Raw genomic sequence first — 9,537 nt, forward strand, 5'->3', positions numbered from 1 at the left:
TTGGGCTCCGGCAGCCGGCGAGAGCGGCAGCTTCGGGAAGGTGAAGAAGCAAGCTGTACAACACTGGGATTGTGTGCGCACCTTGCCAACTGATAGAAAACAGTACCTTTGCACTCTCCTGACTTTTCCAATCACAGGAACATTCGATTGGAAGCTGTTTTGGACAACTTTTCTTTTCTTCCTGCCAAACACTTGGCAGACATCCGTGCAACTTCTAGAACACGATGGGAGATGTTTTCTGTGCTGGCACAGTTTTTCCTAGCCAGACATAGTGGAAAAGCGTTTTGCTAAGATGTAGACTACAAAAGACGCGAAAGACGAAGGTAGGATGCTCTCCGGAGGTAAGAGCCGCTGCCGGGCGTCTTTCGGCAGAAGCCGCGCTAAGGAGAGCACTGTGAGCGGCACAATCGTCTTTGCGCGAAGAAGCCGCTTCTTGGGCTCCGGCAGCCGGCGAGAGCGGCAGCTTCGGGAAGGTGAAGAAGCAAGCTGTACAACACTGGGATTGTGTGCGCACCTTGCCAACTGATAGAAAACAGTACCTTTGCACTCTCCTGACTTTTCCAATCACAGGAACATTCGATTGGAAGCTGTTTTGGACAACTTTTCTTTTCTTCCTGCCAAACACTTGGCAGACATCCGTGCAACTTCTAGAACACGATGGGAGATGTTTTCTGTGCTGGCACAGTTTTTCCTAGCCAGACATAGTGGAAAAGCGTTTTGCTAAGATGTAGACTACAAAAGACGCGAAAGACGAAGGTAGGATGCTCTCCGGAGGTAAGAGCCGCTGCCGGGCGTCTTTCGGCAGAAGCCGCGCTAAGGAGAGCCCTGTGAGCGGCACAATCGTCTTTGCGCGAAGAAGCCGCTTCTTGGGCTCCGGCAGCCGGCGAGAGCGGCAGCTTCGGGAAGGTGAAGAAGCAAGCTGTACAACACTGGGATTGTGTGCGCACCTTGCCAACTGATAGAAAACAGTACCTTTGCACTCTCCTGACTTTTCCAATCACAGGAACATTCGATTGGAAGCTGTTTTGGACAACTTTTCTTTTCTTCCTGCCAAACACTTGGCAGACATCCGTGCAACTTCTAGAACACGATGGGAGATGTTTTCTGTGCTGGCACAGTTTTTCCTAGCCAGACATAGTGGAAAAGCTTTTTGCCGAGGTGTAGATGAGAAGAGGAGCTAAAGACGAAGGTAGGATGCTCTCCGGAGGTAAGAGCCGCTGCCGGGCGTCTTTCGGCAGAAGCCGCGCTAAGGAGAGCCCTGTGAGCGGCACAATCGTCTTTGCGCGAAGAAGCCGCTTCTTGGGCTCCGGCAGCCGGCGAGAGCGGCAGCTTCGGGAAGGTGAAGAAGCAAGCTGTACAACACTGGGATTGTGTGCGCACCTTGCCAACTGATAGAAAACAGTACCTTTGCACTCTCCTGACTTTTCCAATCACAGGAACATTCGATTGGAAGCTGTTTTGGACAACTTTTCTTTTCTTCCTGCCAAACACTTGGCAGACATCCGTGCAACTTCTAGAACACGATGGGAGATGTTTTCTGTGCTGGCACAGTTTTTCCTAGCCAGACATAGTGGAAAAGCGTTTTGCTAAGATGTAGACGACAAGAGAGGCTAAAGAGTGGATGTTAGCAAATGACACCCATCTTCAAAAAAGGCAATTAAGAGGACTCGCCATAGTACAAACCAGCCAGCCTCTTTTTTATCCCCAGGAAGTTGATGAAGCAGCTCTTCCTGGAAATCCTTGCCAGGCACATGACAGATGACCAAATAATGTAGTTAGCATGATTTTTCAGGGGAATTTCATGCTGAACATCACTTTAAACTCCTCTGATGAATCAACTTGACTGGTAGATGAAGGGAATATTATCTGCCTGGGCTTCAGGGAGGTTTTTGACATACCTCTACATGGCATCACACATACATATGGAAGCAATAGTGCAAAGGGGAGGGAATCAGTGTCTTTTCAGTGATGCTGAGGGAAAAGACAAGAGGCAGTGGGCACACACTGAAATACAGGAGATTGCCTTTGAACATCAGTAAATGTTTCTTTACTGTCAGGGTGACTGAACCACGGCACAGACTGCCCAGAAAGATTGTGGAGCCTGGATCTTTGAAGACATTAAAAGTACACCCAGATAGAATCCTGGGCAAGAGGCCCTAGGTATCCTGGTTTAGGCAGGGGGGTTGGGCCTGGTTAGCCCCACCAACCCCTTCCACTCTCTTTCATTCTGTGCTAGTGAATTCTCTTCAAGATGCATTTCAAAGCACTGGCATGACAAAGTTCTGTGCATACAGAGATCCAAATGGACATGGCATCTAAGTTCCTTAAGCAGTGTTCAAGAAGAATGTAAAACTCTGGCACAAGTGTCTCTTCCCTAACTGAATCCCTTTCATGGGAAAATTCCCAGCTCTAGAAAGATCTTCTGATACGCATGCTTAAGACTGACACTGGCTGAGCAAATTTCTCCCTATGTATATCTAAGACCAGTTAGGATCTTCACCCAAAGTGCTGTCAACATAGTCACAGAATGCCTATTGTTAAGAAGTGACAGCTTCCATCAGAATGGCAGCTATTGGTCCACAAAATGGATTAATGGATGGGAATTATCTACGTGGGTTAAAAACAAAAATAAAGAGTTGGTCTTTATTTATCAATTTCATGGCAATATTGATAAGGGAAGAAAAAGATCTAAGTCCTTGACTTTCTGGACTCGAGGAAAGATTTTAAAAATTCCTTGTAAAAATGTATGATCACAATCAGACTATTGAAACCATTTTAGTTGGGAACAAAGTTCCAAAATTGTCTAGATAGTGGCAAAGAAGCCAAGAAAATAGGAAAGAAACAAAAAGAGAGCAAAAGAGTCAGCTTCAGTGTACAAGCTCGTTCTAGAAGTAGTCTGCTGGGAAAAGGAACCCCCAGCTAAATTTCCAATGTATTCCTGCGCTTGATTCAGTAACTGGTCAATGTAAAAACCAATCCTTTTGTACAACTTCTTCCAGCAACAAAAACTCCAACAGGTTGACACTACCATCATGCCTGTTCCAGACATATTTAAAAGAGAAATGATGATTTTCTTGAAAACCTACTTACATAAAAGTTGCAAGATGGTGGAGGGATTCCCACATCCTCCTTCCTCCATCTGGCTTGAAAGTATATTTGATAAAATATGCAACAAAGCACATGATTTATAAGGGAGAGTCAAATGGATGATTTGGGAATCGATCTCTTGTTGATAGTAAACTTCATATCCACTCGGTGTGACCTTTTTAAAACAAAATGTGGAGCTGAGGCATGAATCTGCCACAACAATTGTAAAGCAAACATACACACTCCCCTTCATATGCCCCCCCCTCCACACACACCTAGGCACACACAGAGATCAGCATAGCAGATCATGAACACCTTGGAAAAGACTGAAATGCTAAATGCCTCTCTTGATGGGCAAAAGAGCTGGTGCAGTAATTCAAATGCCTGGTACAAAAATTCTGTTTAATATTTAGCTCCTATTTAAAACACAGCTTTTCATTTCATTCTATTTACAGAATATTTTCATTTCATTTGTTTCTTTAAAATTACTTAGTTCTCACCTGTTGTATGTCTAGGAATATTTTCTTCCAAAAATAGAAAAAAATAGATGATATCTTTTCAGCAGAAAACATTGGTTGATACAATTTTAAACCATCATGATATGGAAGAATTCTTCTGTCCCTCTCGAAGGTGGAAGAAGCATTTGGATCACAGATCATCTACAATGAAATACTTGACATGTTTAAGATGCTTTCAATCAATTTTGATCGTCAATTGCTTATTTGTTGTAAACAGTAATTTTTCAGTGAAGGGAAAGTGTGTGTGGTATATCTACATGATATGTTCAAAGGCAGTTCCTACTAATGGCCAGGCTGAATTCCAGTAAATAATGTCCCGAATGATATTTTGCCGCCTTCTTTGGCACTTCATGAAATCTTACCCCGATGAAGTGCTGAAACACAGAGATTTTCTCTTAGAGAGTGTCTCATGTTGTAACCTATCCCATGGATTTTATGCTGTAATTCTTATCTCTTTTAAAATTTACTATCTTCTGTACAGTTTTCATGAAACTTTCTGTTACAGTAGTGAATAGCACAGATAAATGTCATTTTGTACAACTTTGAATTTACCCCAAGAGCTGAGAGAAAACTTGATCCTATACTTCAATCCGAGTTTCTTCTATAGTCCAACTTTGTTTCTCTACCATCAAGCTTCTCCTTTGTTGCTGCTCCAAGCCCCGTCCAGGGTGACCTTGAATACTTTCAGGGATGGGACACCCACAACTTCTCTGGGCAACCTGTTCCAGTGTTCCAGCACTCCCACAGTAAAAAAGGCCTTCCTTTCATCTAATATGTGTAGGAAATCATAAATCTAGGCATAGAAGCTTGGAGTGCAAATTTGAAATTCTTTGGATTTGAAGCACATTTTATATGAATACTGACTTACAGATGACTAAAAGATGTTGATGGGCATTTGAGCTGACAAGTTTTGAAAAAGTGCACGGAAATTAAAATTGAAACCACTAAAATTAAAAACTCCTTGCCATTTTCTTTTTCCTCTCCTATTCAAAATTGCATATGTCAGATATCAGTGCTTCATGCAAACCTCTCAGATGCTCTCAGAGAAAAAGCTTTTCTTTCAGACTAAGTTGCGGTTGACATAGAACACTAGCAGGAGTGAAAGATTTTCTGGGCATCGGGGCAGCCCGTTCTCCTTGGATTTGTGTGCAGAATGCATTTTATCCAAACTGGAAAATAGATCCCAGCTCTGTTCTATTCATCATCCTTACTTCATCAGGCCAGAAGATTCTGTGAAAAGTAGCCTGTGGACCTTGAAGACAGCGCATGTGAACCAGATGAGAGGTGATAGAGAAGTTGAGGGAGAGAAGAAAGAGCATGAGGCTGAAACCAGAAAGTATTTCTCCACGTGATCATGGAAGATTGCAGGAGCCACTTGGTACTATCAAACCAGCCCAACTTGGCACTTGTGCCACCTTGGGTCTGGGAGCCATGTTGCATATCGTGCATTTTAAGGAGCCAGCTGGCCACACCCAGCCATATGCCCCCAAACACAAACCAAGGCCCTTTCCTCTGGCAAACAAAACTCAGCTGCCCTGCTTCTGGATGGCAGATTGCAGGAACCACTTGGTACTATCAAACCAGCCCAACTTGGCACTGGTGCCACCATGGGTCTGGTCACCATCCTGCCTATTGTAGCTTTTCAGGAGCCAGCCGGTCACTCTCAGCCATAGGCCCCCAAACACAAACCTCGGCCCGTTTCCCTGGCAAACAAAAGTAAGCTGCCCCGCTTCTGGATGGCAGATTGCAGGAGCTACTTAGTACTATCAAATCAGCCCGACTTGGCACAGGTGCCACCTTGGATCTGGGAACCATCCTGTGTATCGTGGATTTTCAGGGGCCAGCCGGCCACTCTCAGCCATATGCCCCCAAAAACAAACCACGGACCTTTTCTCTGGCAAACAAAAATCAGCTGCCCCACTTCTGGATGGCAGATTGCAGGAGCCACTTGGGACTATCACACCAGCACAACATGGCACTGCTGCCACCTTGGATCTGGGAACAATCCTGCGTATCGTACATATTCAGGAACCAGCCGAACACTCCCAGCCACAGGCCCCCAAACACAAACAACGGCCCTTTTCTCTGGCAAACAAAACTCAACTGCCCCTCTTCTGGATGGCAAATTGCAGGACGCACTTGGTACTACAAAAAGAGCCCGACTTGGCAGTGGTGCCACCTTGGCTCTGGGAACCATCCTGCATATCGAGCATTTTAAGGAGCCAGCCGGCAATTCCCAGCCGTATGCCCCAAAAAGAAACCATGGACCTTTTCTCTGGCAAAAAAAACTCAGCTGTCCCGCTTCTGGATGGCAGATTGCAGGAGTTACTTTGAACCATACAACCAGCCTTACTTGGCACTGGTGCCACCTTGGATCTGGGCACCATCCTGCCTATCGTTGATTTTCAGGGGCCAGCCGGCCACTCTCAGCCATAGGCCCCCAAACACAAACCACAGCCCTTTTCTCTAGCAAAAAAAATTCAACTGCCCCGCTTCTGGATGGCAAATTGCAGGAGCCACTGGGTACTACAAAAACAGCCTGACTTGGCACTGGTGCCACCTTGCGTCTGGTTACCATGCGGCGTATCGTGCATTTTAAGGAGCCAGGTGGCCACTCCCAGCCATATGCCCCCAAACACAACCCACGGCCCTTTTCTCTGGCAAACAAAACTCAGCTGCCCCGCTTCTGGATGGCAGATTGCAGGAGACACTTGGTACTATCAAACCAGCCCGACTTGGCACTGGTGCCACCTTGGGTCTGGGAACCATCCTGCGTATTGTGGATTGTCAGGAGACAGCCGACCACTCTCGGCCACAGAGCCCAATCAAAAACAAAGGTCCGTTTCCCTGGCAAAAAAAACTCAGCTGCCCCGCTTCTGGATGGGAGATTGCAGGAGGCACTTGACACTGTCAAACGAGCCCCACTTGGCACTGGTGCCACCTTGGGTCTGGGAACCATGCTGCGTATCGTGGATTTTCAGGAGCCAGCCGGCCACTGCCAGCCACAGGCCCCCAAACACAAACCACAGCCTTTTTCTCTGGCAAACAAAACTCAGCTGCCCCGCTTCTGGATGGCAGATTGCAGGAGCCACTTGGTACTATCAAACCAGCCCGACTTGGCACTGGTGCCACCTTGGGTCTGGGAACCATCCTGCCTATCGTGGATTTTAAGGAGCCAGCCGGCTACTCCCAGCCACAGGCCCCCAACAAAAACCACGGCCCTTTTTTCTCGCAAACAAAACTTAGCTGCCTCACTTCTGGATGGCAGATTGCAGGAGCCACTTGGTGTAATCAAACCAGCCCGACTTGGCACTGGTGCCACCTTGGGTCTGGGAACCATCCTGCGTATCGTGGATTCTAAGGAGCCAGCCGGCCACTCCTAGCCACAGGCCCCCAAACAAAATCAACGGCGCTGTTCCCTGGAAAACAAAACACGCCTGCCAACTTTTTGATGGAGTTTGCAGGAGCCACTTGGTACTATCAAACCAGCCCGACTTGGCACTGGTGCCACCTTGGGTCTGGGAAACATCCTGCGTATCGTGGATTCTTAGGAGCCAGCCGGCCACTCCTAGCCACAGGCCCCCAAACAAAAACCTAGGCCTATTTCTCTGGCAAACAAAAGTAAGCTGCCCTGCTTCTGGATGGCAGATTGCAGGAGACACTTGGTACTATCAAACCAGCCCAACTTGGCACTGGTGCCACCTTGGGTCTGGGAACCATCCTGCGTATCGTGGATTCTAAGGAGCCAGCTGGCCACTCCCAGCCACAGGCCCCCAAACACAAACAACGGCGCTTTTCCCTGGAAAACAAAACTCGCCTGCCAACTTTTTGATGGCAGATTGCAGGAGCCACTTGGTACTATCAAATCAGCCCAACTTGGCACTGGTGCCACCATGGGTCTGGTCACCATCCTGCGTATCGTAGCTTTTCAGGAGCCAGCCGGTCACTCCCAGCCATAGGCCCCCAGACACAAACCTCGGCCCGTTTCCCTGGCAAACAAAAGTAAGCTGCCCCGCTTCTGGATGGCAGATTGCAGTACGCACTTGGTACTATCAAACCAGCCCAACTTGGAAATGGTGCCACCTTGGGTCTGGGAACCATCCTGCGTATCGTGGATTCTAAGGAGCCAGCGGGCCACTCCCAGCCACAGGCCCCCAAATACAAACAACGGCGCTTTTCCCTGGAAAACAAAACTCGCCTGCCAAATTTTTGATGGCAGATTGCAGGAGCCACTTGGTACTATCAAATCAGCCCAACTTGGCACTGGTGCCACCATGGATCTGGTCACCATCCTGCCTATCGTAGCTTTTCAGGTGCCAGCCGGTCACTCCCAGCCATAGGAACCCAGACACAAACCTCGGCCCGTTTCCCTGGCAAACAAAAGTAAGCTGCCCCGCTTCTGGATGGCAGATTGCAGGAGCCACTTTGCACCATCAAACTGGCCCGACTTGTCACTGGTGCCACCTCAGGTCTGGGAACCCTCCTGCGTATCGTGGATTCCAATTAGCAAGACGGCCACTCCCAGCCACAGGCCCCCAAACACAAACAACGGCGCTTTTCCCTGGAAAACAAAACTCGCCTGCCAAATTTTGATGGCAGATTGCAGGAGCCACTTGGTACTATCAAACCAGCCCAACTTGGCACTGCTGACACCATGGGTCTGGTCACCATCCTGCCTATCGTAGCTTTTCAGGAGCCAGCCGGTCACTCCCAGCCATAGGCCCCCAGACACAAAGCTCGGCCCGTTTCCCTGGCAAACAAAAGTAAGCTGCCCCGCTTCTGGATGGCAGATTTCAGGATCCACTTGTTATCATCAAACCAGCCCGACTTGGTACTGGTGCCACCTCTGGTCTGGGAACCATCCTGCGTATCTTGGATTCTAAGGAGCCAGCCGGCCACTCCCAGCCACAGGCCCCCAAAAAAAAGCATCGGCGCTTTTCCCTGGAAAACAAAACTCGCCTGCCAACATTTTGATTGCAGATTGCAGGAACCACTTGGTACTATCAAACCAGCCCAACTTGGCACTGGTGCCACCTTGGGTCTGGGAACCATCCGGCGTATCGTGTGTTTAAAGGAGCCAGCCGGCCACTCCAGCCACAGGCCCGCAGACACAAACAACGGCGCTTTTCCCTGGAAAACAAAGCTTGCCTGCTGACTTTTGATGGCAGATTGCAGGAGCCACTTTGTACTTTGAAATCAGCCGAACATGGCTCTGGTGCCACCATGGGTCTGGTCACCATCCTGCCTATCGTAGCTTTTCAGGAGCCAGCCGGTCACTCCCAGCCATAGGCCCCCAGACACAAAGCTCGGCCCGTTTCCCTGGCAAACAAAAGTAAGCTACCCCGCTTCTGGATGGCAGATTGCAGGACGCACTTGGTACTATCAAACCAGCCCAACTTATCACTGGTGCCACCTCAGGTCAGGGAACCATCCTGCGTATTGTGGATTCTAAGGAGCCAGCCGGCCACTCCCAGCCACAGGCCCCCAAACACAAACAACGGCGCTTTTCCCTGGAAAACAAAACTCGCCTGCCAACTTTTGATGGCAGATTGCAGGAGCCACTTGGTACTATCAAACCAGCCCAACTTGGCACTGGTGCCACCATGGGTCTGGTCACCATCCTGCCTATCGTAGCTTTTCAGGAGCCAGCCGGTCACTCCCTGCCATAGGCCCCCAGACACAAACCTCGGCCCGTTACCCTGGCAAACAAAAGTAAGCTGCCCCGCTTCTGGATGGCAGATTGCAGGACGCACTTGGTACTATCAAACCAGCCCGACTTGGCACTGGTGCTACCTCAGGTCTGGGAACCATCCTGCGTATCGTGGATTCTAAGGAGCCAGCCGGCCACTCCCAGCCACAGGCCCCCAAACACAAACATCGGCGCTTTTCCCTGGAAAACAAAACTCGCCTGCCAACTTTTTGATGGCAGATT

This window comes from Melospiza melodia, chromosome 1, assembly GCF_035770615.1.
Source record: "Melospiza melodia melodia isolate bMelMel2 chromosome 1, bMelMel2.pri, whole genome shotgun sequence".
Classification (NCBI taxonomy): domain Eukaryota; kingdom Metazoa; phylum Chordata; class Aves; order Passeriformes; family Passerellidae; genus Melospiza; species Melospiza melodia.